Genomic DNA, 25215 nt, shown 5'->3' with positions numbered 1-25215 from the left:
AGAAGGTTGCCGGTTCGAATCCCGATCTGTCAAGGTGCCACTGAGGTGCCACTGAGCAAAGCACCGTCCCCACACACTGCTCCCCGGGCGCCTGTCATGGCTGCTCACTGCTCACTCAGGGTGATGGGTTAAATGCAGAGGACAAATTTCACTGTGTGCACCGTGTGCTGTGCTGCTGTGTATCACATGTGACAATCACTTCAATTTATTTATTATTTATTTGTAACTGAGTACAGCGAAAAAACATCAATAAATGTTTTATTTTTTCACCAAAAATAAAAAATATGAATAATTGTATAAATGTTCTGTTTGCAAGATTTAAAATGTACTGATGTGAGTAGAGGTAAAAGAAGAGGAGTGGTTATGGGTTTAAAGTGTAAAAACAGGCAAGGAATGTAAAGTTAACTGAGGAGTCACTGAAATCCAACCAGTCCTGACTGATCAACTGCGCCCCCTGCTGTAAGCGGCTATAAATCGTTTGTTTTTGTTTTCTGTTATTGGTGCATTGTCTCCCCCAGGTGGTGACACTAAAATAAATCACTATGTGACACTGTGTGTTGGAGGTTATGTCTCTGGCAGTAACTGAAAATCCAGATAATGACCTAGCATCTGCAAAAAGTCTGCTATACAGACACACTTCTGTATGGCCAAGGTGCAAAGACATTGCAAGTTGCTTGAAAAAGTAGCATCTGTGTGCAGATAGATGCCTGAAAGTTCAACATTAAACACACAACATAAAGGTGGGCAAAAAATTATTTTAAGTTTGTGGACAATCAATAATTAGCACATCACTATTAAGTTGATTTTACTGTAAACAGCAAAAATGATGGATTCTAGGAAAAAACCTTGAGTGCATCACGTATTCATAAGACACAGTCTGACAGGCAAAGCTGCATTGCTGAATAAATGGAAGTCGGTTTAATTAAAAGCTCTAATTAAAGTGCTTACATAGAGGATCTGGGATAGGAGTGATAACTCAAGACAACTAATGGTTACTTGGCAGCAGACTGGCAGATCCAGTGATAATTAAATCTGGAACTGATGATTGCAGCTGAAATGTACAACAAAGAGCTTAAGTAATCAAACATAAGCTTTAGGGGAAAAATTAGAGTGAGATTAAGGGCTCTTTTTTTGTTCTCCTGATTGATGCTTCTATAAATATAGCCAATTGTCACTATCAATGGTTCATATCATTGCATGTAGATGCATGCTTATTTTTAAAGATGTGTATGTAACATTACAGCTGCAAACGGAGCTGAGTGAAAAGGTGATGACAATCTTCTAAGGAATATTCAAGCACCATTAGCTGACACTGTATCATTTCTATTTAAACTAAAATTTAAAAAGAATGTGAAGAAATAACTTCTGGTTATTACTGGTGTTATGGTATGTTGTGTCAAATGTGCATATTTACATAAGGTATGATAAACATAAAATGATTTGGTGGAGTTTACATTTGGCAGCTCATCCAATCTTACACATTGTACCATTTAAGAGGCTCTTTCATTTTCACAGCAGTGCCAGACACATTGTGAAAGTGAAGTACACTCTAGCTTTGTTTGATATGAAAACAGGTCTGTTAATAGCACTGCATGTGACAACAAGTGAGTTAATGAAATCTGTTCTGTTTGTTGAGCAGATTCTCCTATAGGATGCCACTCAGACAGAATTCATAACTTAACATAGTATTATTCTGCTGCCTGTTATGGTATAAAATGAAAGAAGGATCAATTTGTAAGAGAAGCAACAGACCTTCTTCAAACTAAAACCAGTGTGGAACATACAGGAGTTACAATTAAAAGCTGCAGGATTTAACAATTATAAGCCAGTAGCAGTATCAAAATAACGATCATTTAGAGGTGTGTGCTTCTGTGCACTTTGTCATCTCTTTAATCTTTAAATGGGATTGGCAAACCAGCTTTGGGCTGAAATGGTTTGGTGGAGTGTACATTTGGCAGCTCATCCAGTCTTACACATTGCACCATTTAAGAGGCTCTTTCATTTACACAGCAGTGCCAGACACATTGTGGAAGTGAAGTACACTCTTGCTTTGTTTGATATGAAGACAAACTTGCAATTCTGTCCCTCTGGGAACAAATGCCCTGCGACCTGGATGTTGTTGTTTTCTTATACATTCTTATACACATTTAACAGCTTTATAGGAAATATAATTTTTGGACTCTTCATTAAGGTAAAAGCCTAATGATCAGCTAACTGACAAATAAAAATACCAAGAACATCTAAAAAAGAAATGTTCCTGTAGCATTTCCATAGCTAATGGTTAATAGAGGGTGGTAGTAACCCAAGTCAACACACTCACCTAAGAAACAGAAGACCCAGGTTCAAATCCCGCTTACTACCATTGTGTCCCTGAGCAAGACACTTAACCCTAAATTGCTCCAGGGAGACTGTCCCTGTAACTACTGATTGTAAGTCGCTCTGGATGAGGGCGTCTTATAAATGCTGTAAATGTAAATGTAATTTAATATCTTATTGTAAACAAGGGTGAAGTTCCAGCTAGCAAAGTTGATTTGTGACTGTTGTCATGAAGAGGATATGGCTACATTTCTCACCAAAGCCTAACAATATTAAACACAGAAACATAAAATAATAATCCAGAAACATGATAAAGCCATCCACCCTCATTAAGTGTCTATAATCTCTAGATAATGTATCTGTAGAGGAAGGGGTATTCAGTCATTTTATATAAGATTTTAAAATGTGGGAAGTAAAAGTTAAAAGCAAAAGTCTGAATGGAACTGTAAAGTGTGTAGGGAATAAGTGGTTCACATTAATCATTTAAACAACATTACCCACGAGGCATTGCAGGAGCTCCAATAAAGCAAACAAAAAGGAGTTTAAGGAGTCTTAAAAAGGAGTCTTAAATGGATATTGCGGTTTATTGTTTACTCCACCAGTAAAATGTCTGCAGTAGCAGAAGTAGAGACATTATGTGTGCCCTGGTGATGTTGCAGGATGGTCCAAAGGGAGCAGTTTAATTGACAGCAGGAATAAAGCAACACTGGCTACATACAATGGAGATTATCAATCAAACTTTTGCTATTCGGTAATGGTCCTGGGACTGAGGTACACTTGATCAAGTTTTCGTCCCTACTGGCCTCATGGCTGCCCTCTACTCACTAAGGGTGATGGGTTAAATGCAGAGGACGCATTTAGTTGTGTCACCGTGTGCAGTGCTGCAGTCGATCACAATCACTTTACTTAATAGTAAACAACATATATAATTGTATTGTGTGTACATCAGTGTGTACAGTGAAGCAGGGCAGTGGGTTCACAATCTTCCACCTTCATCTCCTCCAGCACTGGCTTGGTTTCTGTTTCTGTCAGCCCATTCTCTCTCCCTCCCTCTTTCCCCGCTCTCTATGCCTCTCCCTCTCTCTCTCACACTCTCTCCTCTCTCCTCGCTGTCAGATGTCCTCACGCTGAACGCTGCAGCTGCAGTGCTGTCGGACTGGACATGGCTTCTGGAAACCAAGGACCAGTGATTCCTACGCTGAAGCTGGAGGAGGCAGTGGAGGACATGGTGTGTGAGTGGGTCCCATCGTCTTATCCGAGAGGACGGCGCAGGTACACTGCTCTAAAAAAAGGTTTATTCTCAGAAAATTACAACCAGACTGCCTTGATCAGAGATGCAGATCCTGACTGTAGTTCACTGCAGTTTTGAATGAGTTGAAGACACTAAATGACCTTGGAGAATTGTAAATCTCTCAATCTAATAACACTTTGAACTAATAATGGAACGGAATCCACAAACAACTATGCTGAAAAGGAGGGAAAACCATGCAGGTCCTGTCAGAGAGAGGGTTGAGAATAAAGTTTAACTTTAGCCCTATTTGAGTGTACTTTCATAATAGTCAAGGGGTTCAAATGAACTGAAAAATAAAAAAAAAAGTTATAAATGACCATCTGAACGTAATAAATGAAAATAAGAAACAGCATATATTTTTTGTAGTGACGTCATTATTTTGTTAATTTGGATGTATACTTGGGGTCATTTTCATGTGGAAAGGTGAAGTTCATCTTCAGCAGATGCCTAAAGGGCTAAAAGTTACTAGAATTTAGAATCATTCATAAATCGCTCCACCTTGACTGAAGAAAGGCAACTTCAAAGAATGATACTGTCACAGCATGCTTCACCTTGGGTATAGTGATCTTTTGTTGAAGCGTTGTTTTTGAGGTGAATGTACCTTTTTAAAGTTCAACTGTGGGTCCTATGACTGGCCCTATATTTTTTTACATTCTATTGGGAGACTTAATGTACTTTTTGGAAATTTTAACCACATCTGGAAGTTTTTCTTTGAAGAAAAGTCTTCCATCTTGCAACCCTATGCAGTAGTACAGACATCTGATTGTCACATGCCATTTCTTGCCAGAAATACCGGCAGCTCCTTCAATGTTGCTGTAAGATGAAGAGTTGTCTTGTCTTTTGATTAATTTTGGAGACACATCCAGTTCTTGGTAACGTCATTGTTGTCCTATATAATCTACACTTGATGAAGTCTCTGTCTTCAGTGTTTGCCATAGTATATTCAATAATGTGTATTTTTTGGTACCCTTTTACTGACTGATAACTTTCAACTATGAGATCCATTTGATATTCTATGAACCATGGCTTTTTCTCTAGCAGCAATTGATTAAATGTCTGGAAAATACAATTGAACTTTATTTGAGGTTAATCAGATGCTCTTTAATTGATATTTACATTTACAGCATTTATCAGACGCCCTTATCCAGAGCGACTTACAATCAGTATTACAGGGACAGTCTCCCTGGAGCAATTTAGGGTTAAGTGTCTTGCTCAGGAACACAATGGTAGTGAGTGGGATTCGAACCCGGGTCTTCTGGTTCATAGGCGAGTGTGTTACCCACTAGGCTACTACCACCCATATTAGGTTTGTGACCCCAAGAAGACTGAATCCTGTAATTTAAACAGAAGGGGCTTCAACAAAGTATTAGATTAAAAATGTACACACTCATTCAACCAGTTTATTTTATTTTATTTTTTTCTGTATATTGTCCAGATTTGTTTGTTTTTCAATTGCAGGTAATAGGTCACATTTAAAGGGACAAGTTTGAAATTTAGGCATTTTAAGAGGGATGTGTACACATATCCAGCATAATAATTTTTCCTAATAATCCTCTGTAAAATACTGGAATTTATTTGTACTGACATTTCCATGTTTTTTTATTTCAGTAATAAAAATAAAGAGTCTCTTTAAAAGATCTTAATGCACAGGGTTTGTAATGGAGTTAATGTATCTCAGCGCATTAACTTTCAAATTCTGTAAATCCTGTCATTTTAAATGACATTTAACAATAGTTGCATTGATTTCTATAGACTTTCTGCAGCCCGATCCTGCATGGTGTAAGAAATGCCAAAACAGGTATCATTACCTTACATTTTTAATGCTGCTTATTCTACTTGCTTGTGTCCTCAACCAGTTAAATGAAAGGGAATGTATAGGAAGGTATAGGATTCTATATTCTCACTTGGTTTATTTAAAACATGAATGCTTTTAGATAGTGTAATGTGTATATACACTATAGACAGCTGCATGTAGGTACAATATATTTGATTAGATATATTTATATGTAATAAATCTATGTTTGAAACTCAAGTCCTGGCCTGCACAAAGGCAAATTTTACCTAAGAAATTAATGATTTTAGACTGTGTAATGTGCATATACACTATAGACAGCTGCATGTAGGGACAATATATTTGTACCAATGTCACTTCTTTCATGGTAACATGAAAGCGTGTTGTAAGTCGCTCTGGATAAGGGCGTCTGCCAAATGCCTTAAATGTAAATGTTAATGATTGGACATATTTATATGTAACAAATCTATATTTGAAACACAAGTCCTGGCCAGCACTAAGGGAAATTTTACTCAATAATCTAGTATCCAGTTTCCACTCAAATCACATGAAAAAAAAACATTTTAGATACAGTTTGGTAAGTTTACTTGTCTTTAGTTGTCCTTTCTATTGTCAGAGCAGGAGGAAATGGGTGCCTAACCCTATTGTATGTCACTATTTGATCTTTAACATTGTCTTTTGGTCAAAGCTATTGACTGTGGTAAGAACTATTGACCAGTAAGAGCCACATGATAGGATCACATGCTGCGCTGCAGACAAGAGCTGAAACTCAACCCCTCCATTATGTGCCAGTGACATGGTAGCCAGTGCATTGTGAGTCCTATTATTCATCATTGATTAACTGTCCATTAGCTGTGACCTCTGTGAAGTCTGCAATGCTGAAGCAGAAATAGCTGCAGTGTAATATTTCAAACACAATGCATTCTTCCGTTACTAGATAATGTTCTGTAAAAAATGCAATATTAGAACATAACACAAGCATGTTTGATGGAATTAAACCATCTGGGCATTTTGGCCAGATTTACTCATATAATTCCATTTATTTTTGTTCTATGCAATGTAAATGGTATTTTAAGTTTTATTTATGAATAAAGACAAAATTAATTAACTCAGTTTGTTTCAGACAAATATAGGCATATAGTTGTTAAGAGTGTTATAGACAGATAGTTGTTCATAGACTGTAATAATAATATTTAGTATACATGGTAAATATTGCAAAGAATGTGGTACTCTTTATTGTTAACATGCTGAATGCTACAGCTCACAAATGTGTGATTGTTCACCACATGGTGGCAGACTTGGTATTTATGAATTCTGAATGCACTTGAAGTCTGTATCTTTTTCTTCTTCTCAACATGCATTTACATATACATGCAGACAATACATACAGAAAAAAAAAGGTTGTACTAATTTACTTGGTCTGAGGTCCATGAAAATTCTGTAAGTTATAATTGTTTCATTATTTCGCATGAAAGTGGAAAATGTAATTTCAATTAATTAAAATCTTCGGTTGAGAATGTTTACTATGGTTTACATTGTCACTGTGAAATGATTACTGGGGTAAATCATTTCACATAATCTCTTATCAAACAGATTTTACTGTGTAAAGAGACATGCAGGGACATGTATGTGGGTTCATATTAAGGCGTTGAAGATGTAATATCTCGCCTACAAAATGGCATAAGGCAAAAAGAGTAATCAGCCTCGCCACATCATTCATGCTGAGTGAAATAAAGAGGTAACTTGAATGCTAAGATTTGCACACAACTGTAGCAGAACCTTTTTAACCTTTTAAACCTTTTAAAGTGTAGGTGGACGTTCTTCAGAAAACAAAGCATAAAATAATGCATAAATAAATAAATATATAAAAAAGAGAAAGTTTTCTCTGTAGTTTTTAACAAGGAACCATATGATATATATGTAAATCCAAAATCACATTACTGTGATGGGCTCAATAGGCCCTACATTTGACACCTACCATAATTTGACTCTTTCTGCACACTACTTTCAATGTGGTGGTGGGGTTCAGTGCAAAACCAAACCACTAAACCCAAAAAGTGTGTGACATAATTTTGGCTTGTGCAGTTCAGCCAGGTTCCATCTGATGCTCCGCATGATGAATTGAAGCTAAAAGAGCCGCCTTAGGACATTGTTCAGCATGTAAACTGTGATTGCTTAATACTTATTCTTGGTATGTGTGCTATTAAAATAATAATAAACTGGAAAAGGGCCCATTCATATGGTAAAAGGCCAAAAGGAATGTTGCGTTCCTAATTCAAGGAAAAAATGTCATCACTTAATAAGACTACTCGAACAGCTACCGCTATCATATTTATTCGATTTAAAGAACTTGAGCTAGATTAATGATTAATTCCTTCTCATTTCGTTGCAAAGAATAATTAGTGGTGATAGGACAGTTTGAAGCATTCCAGTTAGTGCATCATGGTGATAGGATATAAATCATATTAAATTGCTTTTATTGTCACATCACATGACAACAATACAGAGGTACACTACATATGAGTGAAATTCTTCTGTGCACAGCTTTCTCACGCAGCAGTGGTGTGACAAAAGAAGTGCACATTTATGTGTTTAAATAAATTGTGCGTGCATTGTAAAAACAACGAACAATACACCTACAGTTGAAACCAAAAGTTTACATACACTGTATAAAAAGACATTTAATTTCTTTTTTCTTTCTGTCTGATATTAAATGATACAAAACCCTTTCAGTTTTAGGCTCGTTCGGATACCCAAAATAATTTCTATTTGCTAAATGTCAAAATAATGTTTTATTACTTTCTTCAAAGTCAAAAGTTTACATACACTAAGGTTACTATGCCTTTAGACTATTTGGGAAAGCCCAGATGATGATGTCATGGCTTTGGAAGTGTCTGATAGTGTCACTGTGCGAGTTCGGGGATGCATTTGCAGGCATGCTTGGAGTGAGGGGACAAGTCGTTGTACGGGGAGAGGACACTGGACGAGCTGAAGAGGAGGACCCAGGCCTCGAGTGGAGACCCAAACCCTGTCTCTGGGGTGGTACACAAGGGCTGAATTGGGGGTGGTACCCCGACGACAGACTGACCGACACCCCAGTTGGCCCCAGACGTTACGGCAGAACCTGGCGATGAACTGGGGGCAGCGGTCTGAGAGGAGGTCTACTGGTGGTCCAAACTGCTGCACCACTTCCTGGATGACTCTCAGCTCAGAGTGTCACCTGCTACCTGTCAGTGGATCACCAGCTTCCTGACAGACAGGAAGCAGCAAGTGAGGCTGGGGGAGATCACTTATGGAATATGGTCTCTCAGTACTGGTGCCACTCAAGGATGTGTCCTCTCCCCACTGCTCTTCTCCCTCTACACCAACGAATGCACCTCCAGGATGTCAGCTGTAAAACCCCTGAAGTTTGCAGACGACACCACCATCATTGGGCTCATTCAGGATGGTGATGAGTCTGCATACCGACAAGAAGTTGAGCGGCTGGTACTCTGGTGCAGTCAGCACAACCTGGAGCTGAAGACACTCAAGAATGTAGAGGTGGCACTGGACTTAAGGAGACATCCCACAACATTGATATGGTGAGGGGGAGCAGACAGCCCAGTGTCTATTGTGGAGACCTTCAAGTTCCTGGGCACCACCATATCCCAGGACCTGAAGTGGGAGACAAACATTTCCTCTATCCTCAAAAAGACCCAGCAGAGGATGTACTTCCTGAGGCAACTGGGGAAATACAGTCTTCCACAAGAGCTGCTGATCCAGTTCTACTCTGCAGTCATTGAGTATGTCCTGTGCTCCTCCATCACCGCCTCGTATGGAGCAGCCACTAAAAGAGACATGATCAGACTGCAGCGGACTGTACGGACAGCAGAAAGGACCACCGGTGCCCCCCTGCCCACCATCCAGGACCTCAAGATCCAGGAAAAGGGCAGGGAAAATCATTTCAGATCCCTCACACCCTGGTCCCAGACTTTTTGACCTGCTGCCCTCTGGCAGATGTTTTAGAAGCCTGCAGACCAGGACCACCCATCACAGGAACATTTACATTTTACATTTACAGCATTTATCAGACACCCTTATCCAGAGCGACTTACAATCAATCAATAGTTACAGGGACAGTCCCCCCTGGAGCAACTTAGGGTTAAGTGTCTTGCCCAGGGACACAATGGTAGTAGGTGGGGTTTGAACCTGGGTCAAACCCCACTAAGCTATTACCACCCTATTAGGAACACTTTCTTCCTCCTCGCCATCTCGCTCCTAAACAGCTGAAACTTTCACACTGCGAATCACCTTAACATTGCACTGCTCTTTATGTACACTCTTATGTACACTCCGTTTATAAGATTTCGATTTTTTGTCTATTATATTGTACTGCACATTGTTCATCTATAAACACTTATAGACCTATTCATACACATATTTATATTTAGTACATATATTTAGAAACAGTATAAATATATTCTACAATTTTCTACAACAAATAACACACACATCCTTACACATTGTTGTTGTTAATTTTTGTTGTTGTTTTTTTTTTACTCTGTACTTGAGAGACACCGTCAACCGGAATTAAATTCCTTGTATGTGCTTGCACATACTTGGCCAATAAACATGATTCTGACATGGGAATGTCCAGCAATCATACCGCTCAGGAAGGAAAGGCTCCTGAGTCCAAGAGATGAATGTTCTGGTGCGGAATGTGCGTATAACTCTCAGAACAAAAGCAAAAGACCTTGTGGAGATGCTGGCTGAAGCTGGTAAGAGTGTATCACTATCCACAGCGAAGGGATTCCTGTTCCGACATGCGCTGAAAGGCTACTCAGCAAGGAAAGGCTACTCAGCCAATACTCCAAAAGCGAAATAAAAAAAGTCAGATTACACTTTATAAATACACACAGGGACAAAGACCCTAATTTCTGAAGGCATGTGTCTGATGAAAGAAAAAATGTAACCGTTTAGCCATAATGACCATCATCATATTTGGAGGGAAAAAAAAGCATTCAAGCCTGAGAACACCATTCCAACTGTGAAGAGGTGGCAGCATCATGTTTTGGGGGTGTTTTGCTGCAGGAGGGACTGGTGCACTACAAAAAATAGATGGCATCATGAAGAAAGAACAGTATGTTGAAATATTGAAGCAGCATCTCAAGGCATCAACCAGGTCTTCCAAATGGACAATGACCCTAAGCATACAGCAAAATTGATTACAAAGTGGCTTAAGAACAACAGAGTGTCCATCACAAAACCCTGATCTCAATCCCATAGAAAATTTGTGATCAGAGCTGAAAAAATGTGTGAGAGCAAGGCAACCTACAAACCTGACTCAATGATACTAGAAGGAATGGACCAAAATTCCATTAAACTGTTGTGAGAAGCTTGTGGAAGGATACCCAAACCGTTTGCATCAAGTTATTCAGTTTAAATGTAAAAAAATCTCTAAAAAATTCTCTCACACATTATTTTGACATTTAGCAAATAGAAATTATTTTGGGGATCCGAACAGGCCTTAAACTGAACGGGTTTTGTATGATTTAATATCAGACAGTAGGAAAAAAAGTTAAATGTCTTTTTATACAGTAAACTTATGGTTTCAACTGTATATATCGAATATCCAGACAGTATTTTAGTTTAACTAACTGTATTGAGCAAATTGGGAAAATTTAGGTTGTGATGTGCTGTTTTGTAGTCCCAGTTCAACAGTCTGAAAGTCTGACTGCTGGTAAAATGCTCGTTCGGGATCAGATGCTGCTGTACCGTCTGCCTGACGGTAGCAGTTTGGTGACTTTATGGGTGACTGGGGTCTTTGATGACCCCAGTTATCTTTTCAGTTCACCACACTACTCTCTACAGAGCTTTGCAGTTGTAAGCGGTGCTGTTTCCATGCCAGGTTGTGATGCATCCAGTTAAGATAATCTTAATTTCACAGTTACAGAAATTCCTGAGGATGCGAGGGCTCATGCTGAACTTTTTCTGTCTCCTCTGTGTGCACTCCCACTAATGGCATCTCTCACTAAGATGCCATTTCAACTGTCTAGAGAAGGTGGCCTAGCGGTTAAGGAAGTGGCCCCGTAATCAGAAGGTTGCAGGTTCTGCTCCCCAGGTGCCTGTCATGGCTGCCCACAGCTCACTAAGAGTGATTGGTTAAAAGCAGAGGACACATTTGCTGCAGTGAATCACAATGATAATCACTTCACTTTCATCATGCCACACAGCTACTTATGTATCTCGTCAAAAAAAAGTTATGAACGACATTGGTGTTATTGTAAAAATATTAAACAAATATTAACCAAAACATGTTGACTCAAAGATGCTGCAAAGTAGCAAAGATACTATTTGTGTGTTTTGATTACCTGGCAGACTCCAAGCAGCATGTGTTATGTTAAAATGCTCTTCATTGACTACAGTTCAGCATTTAACACAATAATCCCTTCCACACTCACCACCAAGCTGGAGCACCTGGGACTCAGCTCATCTCTCTGTCAGTGGATCTCCAACTTCTTAACCGGGAGACCACAGGCAGTAAGGATGGGTGGACATGTCTCAGCCTCCATCACTCTCAGCACTGGAGCCCCCCAGGGCTGTGTTTTGAGCCCCCTGCTGTACTCCCTGTACACCCATGACTGTACAGCCACTACTAACTCCACCACCATCATCAAGTTTGCTGACGACACTGTCGTGGTGGGCCTGATCTCTGACAACGATGAGACGGCCTACCTGGAGGAGGTTGGAAATCTGGCGAACTGGTGCCAGAGGAACAATCTCCACCTGAACGTCAGCAAGACAAAGGAGTTAATAGTGGACTTCAGTACAAAGCAGGAGAGGACCTACCAGACCCCTGTCATCAACAGGAGCCCAGTGGAGAGAGTGGACAGCTTCCGTTACCTCGGTGTTAACATCACGCAGGACCTGTCATGGTCCTGTCACATCAACACCGTGGTGAAAAAGGCCCGGCAGCGTCTCTACCACCTCAGACGCCTGAGAGACTTCAGACTGCCCTCCAAGGTGCTCAGGAACTTCTACTCCTGCACCATAGAGAGCATCCTGACGGGAAATATCTCAACCTGGTTCGGGAACAGCACCATGAAGGACAGGCGAGCCCTACAGAGGGTGGTTCGATCAGCCGAACGAATCATCCGTACCAAGCTCCCTGACCTTCAATCTATCTACAGCAAACGGTGCTGCACCAGGGCCAGGAAGATAGTGAAGGACCTCACCCACCCCAACAATGGACTCTTCTCTCTGCTGCGATCTGGGAAGCGCTTTCGCTCCCTGAAGTCCAACACAGAGAGAATGAGGAGGAGCTTCTTCCCGCAGGCTGTCCAAGCTCTCAACATCAAGAGTACATAGAACTCCAGCACTTTCACCTCCAATCACTCCGGACTCTTTTGCACAAAACCACTTTGCACAAAACCACTTTGCACATAATCACTTTGCCCTTACTGCTCTTTCTTTTATGGCTCTTTCTTCTTTCTTAAACATTGTAAAAAACTGTAACTCCTTTGCACTCCTTCACCCTACCAGTTACACATATTTTATGTTAAAGACGTAAAAGTGTAATATTTGGTTATGTTTGCAATATTTGCATATTGGTTCACTGTTTACTTGCAACATTTGCAATACTGTGGTCTGTAGCAGTTGCAGAAAGCATTTCACTGCACATCATACCGTGTATGACTGTGTATGTGACAAATAAAATTTGAATTGAATTTGAATTTGAATTTGGAAGTAACACTGCTCATAGAGCAGATAATCCGGTTACTTTGTATCATGAGAGGATGCCAGAGTCCCAGTGCTTATTCTGATCATCCCAGTGACAGTTGAGCAGACAAACTCTGTAACACATTCAACCAAAGAACCCATTGCTGGAGGAAAGGCACTGAATTTAGCATACTCAGAGTTCTGGTTTCTTTTGACATGTAAAAAGTCACTGGACACTCAAATTTCTGGTAAATACCCAGATATATATATATATGGGTAAGGAATATTTTCTGATGATTGCTAAATATTGCCATTTTATGTTAAATTAATAGTTACAATAGTTAAATTAATAATATACAAAATACAGTGATGTAAAAAAAATACAGAAGACAGGTCTGTTTCCTGTGTCGAATAATTTGAATGGGCTTGAATTGTAAAATATGCTACCACGTCAGGCGCTACATGTATTAGTTTAGTAAAGTGCTCATGATGTGCAAGGAATTTAATTTAAATAGGCATACAGCAACCAGTGAAATCAGTGAAGTAATATATAGTTTCAATCCAGGACCAAGAGCTGCAGCCTTTAAAGCCAATGGCTTGTCTTATGTAATAATGTGTGTGGAAGTGAAGCTCTATAGAAGAGAAGATTGTGTATTTTCCTTATTTTCAAGATCCATTCACAAGACAGACATATATTGGAAACATTTCCACATTCCACATGTTTAAATTCATAAATTCGACTTCTTGTCCTCGTCCTCGTCTTCCTCCGCCTTCCTATCCGGGTCCGGGTTGCGGGGGCAGCATCCCAAGTAGGGAATCCCATACATCCCTCTCCCCAGCCACCTCCACAAGCATTACCAAACCAGACTGGAGATATAATTTGACCATAGGTGAGGATTGGGACGTAGATCGATCGGTAAATCGAGAGCCTTGCTTTCTGGCTCAGCTCCCTCTTCACCATGACAGATCGGTTCAGCGTCTGCATCACAGCAGACACTGCCCCAATCTGCCTGTCGATCTCCTGCTCCCTTTTTCCCTCACTCGTGAACAAGACCCCGAGATACTTAAACTCCTCCAATTGAGACAGGACCTCTCTCCCAACCCGGAGTTGGCAAGCCACCCTTTTCCGGTCGAGAACCATGGTCTCAGATTTGGAGGTGCTGATCCTCATCCCAGCCACTTCACATTTGGCTGCGAACCTACCCAGCAAGAGCTGAAGGGCAGAGCCTGATGAGGCTAGCAGGACCACATCATCTGCAAAAAGCAGAGATGAGATTCTCCTGCCACAGACTTATCACTGGACACTCTTCAGGACGCTCTGGATGACACAGATTGGAAGATGTTTCGTAACAGTTCTGGAAGCATCAGTGAATATATGTAAGCGGTTGTAAGCTTTGCTGGGAAACTAACGGACAATACCATTCAGAAAACGATCTTCAGAACATTTCCCAATCAGATGCCATGGGTGGATAAAACCATCCACGACGCTCTGAAATCTTGCACCGCAACCTATAACGCGGGGCTTGCTTCCGGGGACATGGGACCATATGAGGCCGCATCATACAACGTCAAGAAAGCGGTGAAGGAGGTGAAGCAATGCTACGGGAAGAAACTGGAGTCACAACTTGAACAGAGTGACTCTAGGAGCCTGTGGCAGGGACGGATCACGGATTACAAAGCACCAACATCCGGTATGACGAACGCGGACGTGTCTATGCCAGACGAGCTGAGCACATTCTATGCTGGCTTCGAGGCTGTAGCTAAAGACGCTAGCGAAACTAAGGCTAGCTGCGCCAATGGCTGCAGACAGGGAGACAATGACAGCACCGAAAATGCGTTCATCATCAGCATGATGTGAGGAGAGCCTTCAGGAGAGTAAACACCAGGAAAGCAGCAGGACCAGACGGCATCTCAGGGGTGGAGAATCCTCAGAGCCTGCACAGACCAGCTAACACCTGTGTTTACAGAGATATTCAACCTCTCTTTATCTCAAGTCAGTGATCCCCGCATGCTTCAAGGAATCCATCATTGTTCTGGTCCCAAAGAAACCCCCTCCTGCCTCCCTCAAGGACTACCGCCCTGTAGCGACTACCACCTCTGTAGTGATGAAGATCTTTGAGACTTCATATTTTCTTCATTACCGGACACACTCGACCCACTACAGTTTGCCTACCGTCCCAGTCGATTTACAGACAACGCCATCTCTCTTCTCCTCCACACAGCACTCACCCACCTGGACACTCGGAAGGGAAATTATGTTAAAATTATTTTCATTGACTATAGTTCAGCATTTCACACGATAATCCCTTCTACACTCACCACCAAGCTGGAGCACCTGGGACTCAGCTCATCTCTCTGTCAGTGGATCTCCAACTTCCTAACAGGGAGACCAAAGGCAGTAAGGATCGGCAGACACGTCTCAGCCACCATCACTTTCAGCACTGGAGCCCCCCAGGGCTGTGTTTTGAACCCCCTGCTGTACTCTCTGTACACCCATGACTGTGCAGGCACTACAAACTCCACACTCCACCACCATCATTAAGTTTGCTGACGACCCCTATCAGACCCCTGTCATCAACAGGAACCCAGTGGAGAGAGTGGACAGCCTCTGATACCTCAGTGTTCACATCACGCAGGACCAGTCATAGTCCTGTCAAGTCTAAGTCAAGTCAAAGTCAGCTTTATTGTCAATTGTCAATTCTGCCACATGTACAGGACATGCAGAGAATTGAAATTGCATTACTCATAGTGCTTACAAGTAACATTAAATATAAACAGACAAAGGTATAAATTCAATTTTAAAAACACAATATACAAATAAGGGCACATGGTAGGGAGTGCAAACCATGTAAACAATGTGAACAATGTAGTGCAACAGAGCTTGTAAGTGTACAAGTGACAAAGTGGCAAAGTGAGGTAGTTGGCAGATCAATGCTGCACAGAGTGACTGGTGCACGGTCAGTTTGTGTGTGTGTGTGTGTGTGTGTGTGTGTGTGTTAGAGTTCAGAAAGTTTGTGGAGCGGGTGAGGGGAGTGGGGGCAGAGCCGGGAGATAGTTGAGCTTCCTGACCTGGGTGAAGCTGTCCTTCAGTCTGCTGGTCTTGGCCTGGAGACTCCACAGTCTCCTCCCTGATAGCATCAGGCTGAAGAAAGTTTGCATTGGATGGGTGGGATCGGCTGCTATGCAGAGGGCTTTTTTTGTGAGGCGTGTGCTGTAGATGTCTTGGAGGGAGGGGAGAGGGACACAGATGATTCTCTCAGCTGCTCTGACTATGCGTGGGAGAGTTTTTTGGCAGGACGCATTGCAGGCTCCAAACCACACAGTGATGCAGCTAGACAGGATGCTCTCGATGGTTCCTCAGTAGAATGTGTACATGATGGGGGCTTGTGCTCTTGCTCTTCTTAGTTTGCGGAGGAAGTAGAGACGCTGCTGTGCTTTCTTGGCCAGTGCAGTGGTGTTATTTGTCCAGGAGAGATCCTCAGTGATGTGCACACATCAACAATGTGGTGAAAAAGGCCCAGCAGCGTCTCTACAACCTCAGATGCCTGAGAGACTTTAGACTGCCCTCCAAGGTGCTCAGGAACTTCTACTCCTGCACCATAGAGAGCATTCTGATGGGAAACATCTGTTTGGGAACAGCACCATGCAGGACAGGCAAGCCCTACAGTTGGTGGTTCGATCAGCTGAACGCATCATCTGTACCAAACTCCCTGACCTTCAATCAACCTACAGCAAGCAGTGCTGTACCAGGGCCAGGAAAATTGTGAAGGACCTCAGCCACCCCAACAATGGACTGTTCTCAATGCTGCAATCAGGGAAGCAAAGCATTTCTGCTTCCTGAAATCCAACAAAGAGAGAATGAGGAGGAGCTTTTTCCCACAGGCTCTCAACAATCACAATATTACATAGAACTCTAATTGTCACAAGGTGAGTTCTGTGACACATTTGCAGACATGCTAGGGGCTGGGGAGGAGGATCGGGGGTGTTTGGTCTGTCGGGGAGAGACTGGCGGGGACGTGGAGGGAGCTGTGGACGTGCCGCAGCGCAGCGGGAAGTGAAGTCGGGATCCGTGGGGGTTACCGGGAGGAAGTCTTGGAAGGCAGGAAGGCAGGGGAACATGGATTTCGTCAAGGTCCGAAGGATCAAGAAATTCTCAGAGTCGGGGGCAGGCGAAGGTTGTTATTCATGGGTCAATATATCTAGTTATTGATTTAAGCGAGCGAGCGTCTCGAATGAGTAATCTCATACAAAGAGCGTGCAGCGTCTCCTCAGGGTCACCCATCTTTTATACTCGACGCTTCCGTTTCCTCTTCCGGGTTGTGGTCTTCCTGGCTGGTCTGGCACTCTCTGGTGGGCTGGATGCGTGTTGGCCATGACACTAATACACTCCAGCACTTTCAATTTCAATCACTCTGGACTCAATCCTCCCTAGACATTTTGCACAAACTCTTTACTCTTTTTTGCTCTTGCACAAATGTTTATTTTTTTTTACTTTTCACTTTATACTTTGACTTCACTCATTTGCACACCTCCACCCTACCTGTTTATGTTAAAGACATAAAAGTGTAATTATTGGTTATGTTTGCAATATTTGCATATTGGTTCATTGTTACTTGCAATATTTGCAATATTACTGTGGTCAGTAGCAGTTACTAAAGCATTTCACTGCATATCATACCATTTATGACTATGTATGTGACAGATAAATTTGAGTTTTGGAGACATCTGACACATTTCCAAAATGCATATGTGCCTTTATTAACAAAAAAATAAGACAGTGAGGGGAATTGCTGCAATCTTTTAGGATGCTTCTCATATATGTATCAGGAGAATTCCATGCCTCATTTTGCTGGGATTTGCTATTTTACCGCATGCTGTGTGTCTTTCATCATCACATTAAATACAGAAAAAATGTGCTTCCTCCCGTATGACCTGTCTTATTTTGTGCACTTTGGCACTGGAGCATGCAGGCTGCTCACTGATGACACATCAAACGCAGCAGGCTTGGTTTATTTCCAGGCCGCCTGCACAGTTTACGCCAGTGCAGGCAGTCACAAAAGAGCATGTCTATCGCCAGCATCACGCTGTGTCACCCCATGTATGCGGTCTCACAGAAAGTCAGAGTAGCACTAAATGTACTGTACAAAACAAACCACACAACAAAAAGCTATTTTAAAAAGAGAATGAATGAAAGTGACAATATTCATGATGTCCATGAATCTTTAAAAGTAGCATAGAAAGCAGATTTGCTTTTTGGAGTGAACTGTGAAGCACAACCTCAGCAGGCTAAGAAAGCGAGTGTGTTATATTCATCACAGGTGCACAAGCCTTTTAAAAACACCATGTTTTTTTTTATTATTTAAGCGCATCTCAAGAAATGGACTAATCTTTATTGCCGTTGCATAAGCTGACATCTTCATGTGCAAGCATCACAGTTTCTTTCAGCTTACTGTAACAAGTCAACAAAAGGCAGCTGCATGGTAGCAGATGGAGGCGATTTAGAGGTGAAGGAGTATGTGTCTGTGAGAGAGAGAGAGAGAGAGAGAGAGAGAGAGAGGAAGGTGGGATGGGGTGCCGAGAGGAAGAGAATGCAGAGAGAACACAAGCAAGCCTGAGCGCATGGAATGCATCCTCTCCTCTCCGTGTGAAATTGTGTGGAGTCCTTGGTACTCAGTACTGCAGCTCCTGCTCTGCAGTTTATATTTGGCTTCAGCACAGAAGTAAGAAGGTTTTAAGAAGACAAGTACTGTTGTCAGTGTCAGGTAGTACCTTGTTTGGATTTTCTTTCCTCTCTGCGTGTTATATAAAAAGATGCTGTGAATAGCTTTGCATTTGTATTATACCCATTGCAGAACAGTTCATGCTGCATGTGGATCTTCTGCACACATGTTCACATGCATGAGAAGACAAATGTATGAAAGGTGGCTTTAATAACTGATTCTTATGCTGAAAAACTTTCTTCATGTGATGCTTTCACTGATGGCATAGAATAGATAGGACAATTAGCACCAATCGTGTGCCAGGCTGAGATGTCTGGCAGTTGTGAATGATAGCATGGTTATTTCTGTGTAGTCTGAGAGTCAGGAAAAAGTCGGAAAGCTTTTGCATGCTTGTGTGAATTTATAGCATTTTTACATTCATGGACACAATGGTAGTAAGTGGGATTTGAACCTGGGTCTTCTGGTTCATAGGCAAGTGTATTACCCACTAGGCTAAAACCAGCCATTTTCCTTCTCAGCCTCACAAAAACATGCTAATCGGCCGTTAAAAAAACCATCAGAACACTCAGCCCCCTCCAAACCCCATACACTCAAAGGGGCAAACAAGTATGTTCCACTTGCTGTTTTCAGTGTAGACATGGTGCACCTCAGAAAAAAAATGCCTCTATGAAAAAAAGTGTGTCAAATCTTTTACAAATATGCACGTAAATTTGACCTTTTTAGCATTCATTGTTCTGCAGAATGTTTTAAAGCAGTGACAGGAAACTGTCATACACCTTCCTGCCCAGGGATCGTCTCTGTGAAAATTGCACCTAATTTTGGTGATTTATGATGTTGAATGCCTAAAAGAAAGAACAACTATAATAAATGTGGTGTCTGCCAAAGGTGTCTGTTACATCTAAATATGAGAATAAATTAAGAATGTTTAATGAACATCTTTTGTCTGGTAATGTAAAATAATTTCCAAATCTTATTTATAAATGGGACGATAAGCCTGTGGCCACATGACTATATGCACAGCCCTACATTTTGGTGAGAAAAGAAAAACCCAGTGGTACCAACACAGAAAGCTGGAGCCGCTTCTGCTTAACTATTTGACAGCCTGGAGCTTTTAACTTCATGAATCCTTTTTCTACAGGTCACTATGGTAACAAGTAATGAAGACTAGCATTACTTACTGAAGAGACATTGTTATCCACATTGTTATTCTGTAGTAAATTAACAGAAAAAAAAAAAACAACAAATGATGCCATAATTTCTGTCATATGTAATCTTGAATTAATCCAGCAATCTGTAATATTTGTAGAATATCATAATACGATTAATCAAAAGTAGGTGAAGAATTCGATAATGAATAGCTATGAATAATGTAATAAAGAGATAACAATGTAGCAGTAATATCTGCGGACACCTTACTTGAGGACATTTTTGGTTTACTGTCCCCTTGCATAATGCAAATATGCACTGGGCTTCTTGATACATTTGGACACATTTGCTTTAGGCACTGTGTAGCATGCAAGCTCATCCATCCACACCGCATTTGTCTGCATCACGCTCTGAGACGTTTATAATGCCCACAGCTCCTGGAGACAGCCTATTAAGCCCAGTTTGTGTTAAACCCAGTGCTGTTAAAAAGGAACAGCACCAACAAATATACCTTAAATTTGAACCAGTTACTGAACAACCAAAATTCTGTGACTATTGGACTGGGATACGTTTCTATAGGGGCAGTGGTGAGTTAAGGAAGTGGCCCCATAATCAGAAGGTTGATAGTTTGAATCCTGATCTGCCAAGGTGCCACTGAGCAATCTCTATTCTCCATATATGTATATATGTGTGGCATGTAAATTGGATTTTGACTGCCAAATGCCGTAAATGAGCAAAGCACCGTCACCACACACTGCTCCCCACTGCTCACTAAGGATGATGGGTTAAAAGCAGAGTGTTTGTGCTGTGCTGCAGTGTTTCACAATCACATTACTTTCAGTTTCAAAGTGATCATCTATGTGGGTGTTTGATGTTTATTTTGGAATTTCGTCTGAGATTGGATTCTAAATTGGAGAGCATCTATTACGATGTCTGGTGCAAGTACATCATCTGTTCCACCAAATTGTAACTGCATTCAGTATTATGTAAATATTCTACAAATTAAAATAGGATTTATGCTTGTCATGCCATGGTGTTAGGGAGGGAGAGGTGCAAACGTTGTGAAAAAAGGACAACCAATCTGTCTTGCAGGTGCACTTCTTAAAGGGCCCTGATCACTCGAGCGTAATGAGCAGTAGCTGTGAGTGATCAGGACCCAATACTCCTGTGAATGGGTGCCAGCTGGGTGAGCCCAGTGGCACTCGTTATTTAATAATAGAAGAAATTGTAACAACAATACAAAAGGTGCCCCATCCTGATGTAATTCATTTCATTTCCAAATATATCTTCTTAAATATTTTTAATAAAACTCTGTGTATGTTAAAAACATAGTATAATTACAGTGGCATAAAATAGCAATACACAAACAATACACCCTACCAAACTTCATTTAATGTAAATTAGTGTAAATGTATCCAGGTAGTAAGAAGCAGAAATGGGGACCATGTGCATAATTCTATACTATATTATTTTTTATTATACTATGTTCAATATTACATTGAAATGTTTTCCCCCAATGGGGTTCTGGCTTGAAAAATTTAGAATAAAAGTCATTACTGATAAGAGTTAAGAGATCATATTTGTCTTAAACAGTTTTGTTTTTAGCTTCGTTCCAATCTCCCCTTTCTAGGAGTCAGAGAGTCAGAAGAATTTAAATCAATTATGAATGTGTAAAGCAGAACATTAACTCCTGCTAATGACAATGCAGAGGTAGGGAAACATTAGAGGCAAAACCAGCAGACTTACGTTATTTAAGAATATTACATGAAAATGTTTGAGTACCAGAGCAATTATTTGTTCTTGTACATCAGAGTGAGATACATTTTTATAGCCATGCCCAATTCTTCCAAACAGACTTATTTACACTGCAGTACATTTACTTATATTGTTTACTTAATTCAGCATATCATAGGGCTGTCGATATTTTATTTTTATAATGCTTATATTTCTCACCCACACACTCAATTTCTATTACCACTTATTTTACTCAGGGTGACGACTGCTGGTGTCTGGGACACTGAGCACAGGACGGGCTATAACCAAAGGAAGGGCAGACACACACACAGACCAACAAGGGGAGAGCATGCAAATTCTGCACACACAAGGTCCAAGCTGGGATTCAAATTCACAGTTTTGAAGGTGTGATGTCACTATGCTAACCGCCATGCCACTGTGCGACACACTTGTAGATTATTGTTATTTTAAGATATAGTTCGTTTTTTTTACTTCTTGTGATATTGTAGAATAGCCTGATTAGTGCTTTCTGTCTGGGCTTTACATGGTCTTTATGTGTTTGCATGGGTTTGATCAGTGTGGTCAGGTTTTACAGTTTGGGTGATATATGTACCCTATATCAGTGTATCATACATGTTCACCCTCACATACCGGCACCCTGCTCAGAAGTCTGTGCCTTGCATCCCTACATTGCCTCTGGTTCATCTTTGACCTTGACCTTGAATTTCTGATTACATAAGTATAACCTCCATCAATATCCATCATGTCTCAAAGTCTAGTTCTTTTTTTTCTCAAAATAATGCTTCCACATATAATATGTGACCTGAAGAAATTATTCCTGTGTACCTGACATTTAAAAAAAAAAGATATTTAAAAGTCACTATGAGGAACTGTCCAATTTAATAGAAATGTCATTTGAAGCATTTGTAGCATGAGCTGCAATTTACATTCTGGGGCACAAAATGAAATGAAATTAAAATAATAAAAAAGATTAAAAAGAAAAGAGTCGTCGGTCAAAAATCATTGGCTTCTTTTTTGGAGGAAACATTGCTGTGTTAGACAGTTAACATTTGACTAATACCAATAATAATGAAAAGATATTCAAGCATGCAGTGAGTTGGTGCCTGGCCCTGGGTGAGTCCCCTCCGTATGGCCAGTGTCCCAGGATGGGCTCCAGCAGCTGCCACCCAGAGTAACAGGACCAAGCTGTTATGGAAACTGAGTGAGAGAAATGCAAGCTTTCAAAATATGCATACAATAATACATATACTACACTATGCATTTCTTATATTAGTCATATATTCTCATGCTTCTAATAATTTCTATTTGTACTCAAATATTTCTGGAAACAAATGAATGAAGTCCTCCTCCACTACTGTCTGTTCAGAGAGAACAAAATAGAGAGGACTTGAAAAATAGCATTCAGTGCCTCGAGATGCAGATCTTGTTCTGCTGACTAAATCATTCCCTCTAATGCTAATGGTTTTCTGTCTTTCTTTATTAATAGATTGATTTACAGTGACAGTTTCCTGTCCATCTGCTCTATTCACGATTGTGGGTGGTGAGCAGGTTTTTTTCTATCATCACCTATGCAGCACAATCCCAATCTGCAGCACAATCCCTAATTAAATTTTACCTACACATCTTGTGAATTAAATGCAAATCATAAAAAATATACTTTTAATACATTTTATACATGCTGTACCCAGAGTTTAGCTCTACATTTTTTTGTTTTACATGTCACAGTTAAAGGGTATTACGTAACTCCAGTCCATTTACAGCGTACAAAGCTTTTAAAATGCTAGTGTCTGTGTAGGCTGTTTACAGGATTTCAGACAAAATTCAGACTTTGTTTTAGTTCAACATATTATTATTTTATATCACTACTACAAAAGGCAATTACAAACCAACACAGTATTGACTGATTGGATGACTAGAGATTGGTTGGTTGATTGGTTTGCCTGTAGTTTTTTTTCTGGGCTGGTGGAAAATGAGTGTATCTGTATCACAAAATTATCTGTTAGATTAGGATAACAGTTATAGAATAGGCACATTCTTTTTATCATTACCAGTGTAAAGGTAAAAGAAAATAAGACTCAGCCCAAATGTTTGTTTTTGTTTACACCACCAGTTAAAAGTTTGTACATATATTATATTGAAACTATCCAGTCCAGTAGTGATGGTAAATTCGGCTCTTGTGGCACAACTCCCCAAAGAAGAGCCAGCTTTTTCTGCTACAAAACAGCTCTTAATTTTTTATCAGAATCAGAATCGTGTTTATTGGCCAAGTAAGTGCAAGCACATACACGGAATTTGATTCCGGTAGATGGTGTCTCTCAAGTACAATATAGGAAAAAACAACAACAACAAACAACAACAACAATGTGCAAGGATGTGGTAAGTGTTATTGTACAAGTTGTGGATTTGTTTGTGATTTATAAATAACTATATCTACTTTTTATGAAATAAATAGGCAAAAAAACTAAATCCTATATACAAGTGTACATAAAGTGCATTGTGCAATGATGGAGGTGATTTTCAGTATCAGCTGTTTAGGAGGGAGATGGCGAGGGGGAAGAAGCTGTTCCTGTGTCGAGTGGTCCTGGTCTGCAGGCTTCTATAACGTCTGCCAGAGGGCAGCAGGTCAAAGAGCCTGTGTCTTTTAGTGGTTGCTCCATACCAGGCGGTGATGGAGGAGCACAGGACAGACTCAATGACCACAGTGTAGAAATGGATCAGCAGCTCCTGTGGAAGACTGTACTTCCCCAGTTGGGTCTTTTTGAGGATGGAGGAGATGTTGGTCTCCCACTTCAGGTCCTGGGAAATGGTGGTGCCCAGGAACTTGAAGGTCTCCACGATAGACACCGAGTTGTCTGATATGGTGAGGGGGAGCAATGTTGAATGTCTCCTGAAGTCCACCGTCATCTCCACAGTCTTGAGCATGTTCAGCTCCAGGTTGTGTTGAATGCACCAGAGTACCAGCCGCTCAACTTCCTGTCGATATGCAGATTCATCGCCATCCTGAATGAGCCCAATGACGGTGGTGTCGTCTGCAAACTTCAGGAGTTTTACAGTTGAGTTCCTGGAGGTGCATTCGTTGGTGTACAGGGAGAAGAGCAGTGGGGAGAGGACACATCCTTGAGGGGCACCAATACTGAGGGACCGTGTTCCAGAAGTGATCTCCCCCAGCCTCACTTGCTGCTTCCTGTCTGTCAGGAAGCTGGTGATCCACTGGCAGGTAGCAGGTGACACGCTGAGCTGGGAGAGTTTGGAGGTGAGGAGTTCAGGAACAATGGTGTTGAACGCCGAGCTGAAGTCCACAAACAGGATCCTGGCCTAGGTTCCCGGGCGGTCGAGATGTTGCAGGATGTAATGCAGACCCATATTGACTACATCATCCACCAACCTGTTTGCCCTGTAGGCAAACTGCAGGGGTCCAGCTGGTGTCCAGTGATGTACTTTAGATGGGCTAAAACCAGGCGTTCAAAGGGTCATTGGCTGAGAAACGATCTTTCAGT

The 25215-nt window shown here is 41.1% G+C and overlaps 1 protein-coding gene across 4 annotated transcripts in view; it reads left to right on the top strand.

The window, feature by feature from the left end:
• Window positions 1-3460: 3460 nt before the first annotated feature.
• The window catches only part of gramd1ba (GRAM domain containing 1Ba), a 67929-nt gene continuing 46174 nt past the window's right edge, over window positions 3461-25215 (top strand). For 3 of the 4 annotated variants that reach the window (XM_028984128.1, XM_028984129.1, XM_028984112.1), the window contains exon 1: window positions 18698-18859. The gene's annotated coding sequence lies outside the window, so the exon portion shown is untranslated. Of the gene's footprint in view, window positions 3545-18697; window positions 18860-25215 lie in introns of those variants that run through there. The other variant, XM_028984130.1, reaches the window with a different exon arrangement.

The sequence above is a fragment of the Denticeps clupeoides genome, chromosome 6 (assembly GCF_900700375.1).
Source record: "Denticeps clupeoides chromosome 6, fDenClu1.1, whole genome shotgun sequence".
NCBI classification, from domain to species: Eukaryota; Metazoa; Chordata; class Actinopteri; order Clupeiformes; family Denticipitidae; genus Denticeps; species Denticeps clupeoides.
This window is presented reverse-complemented; position numbering and strand designations above follow the sequence as displayed.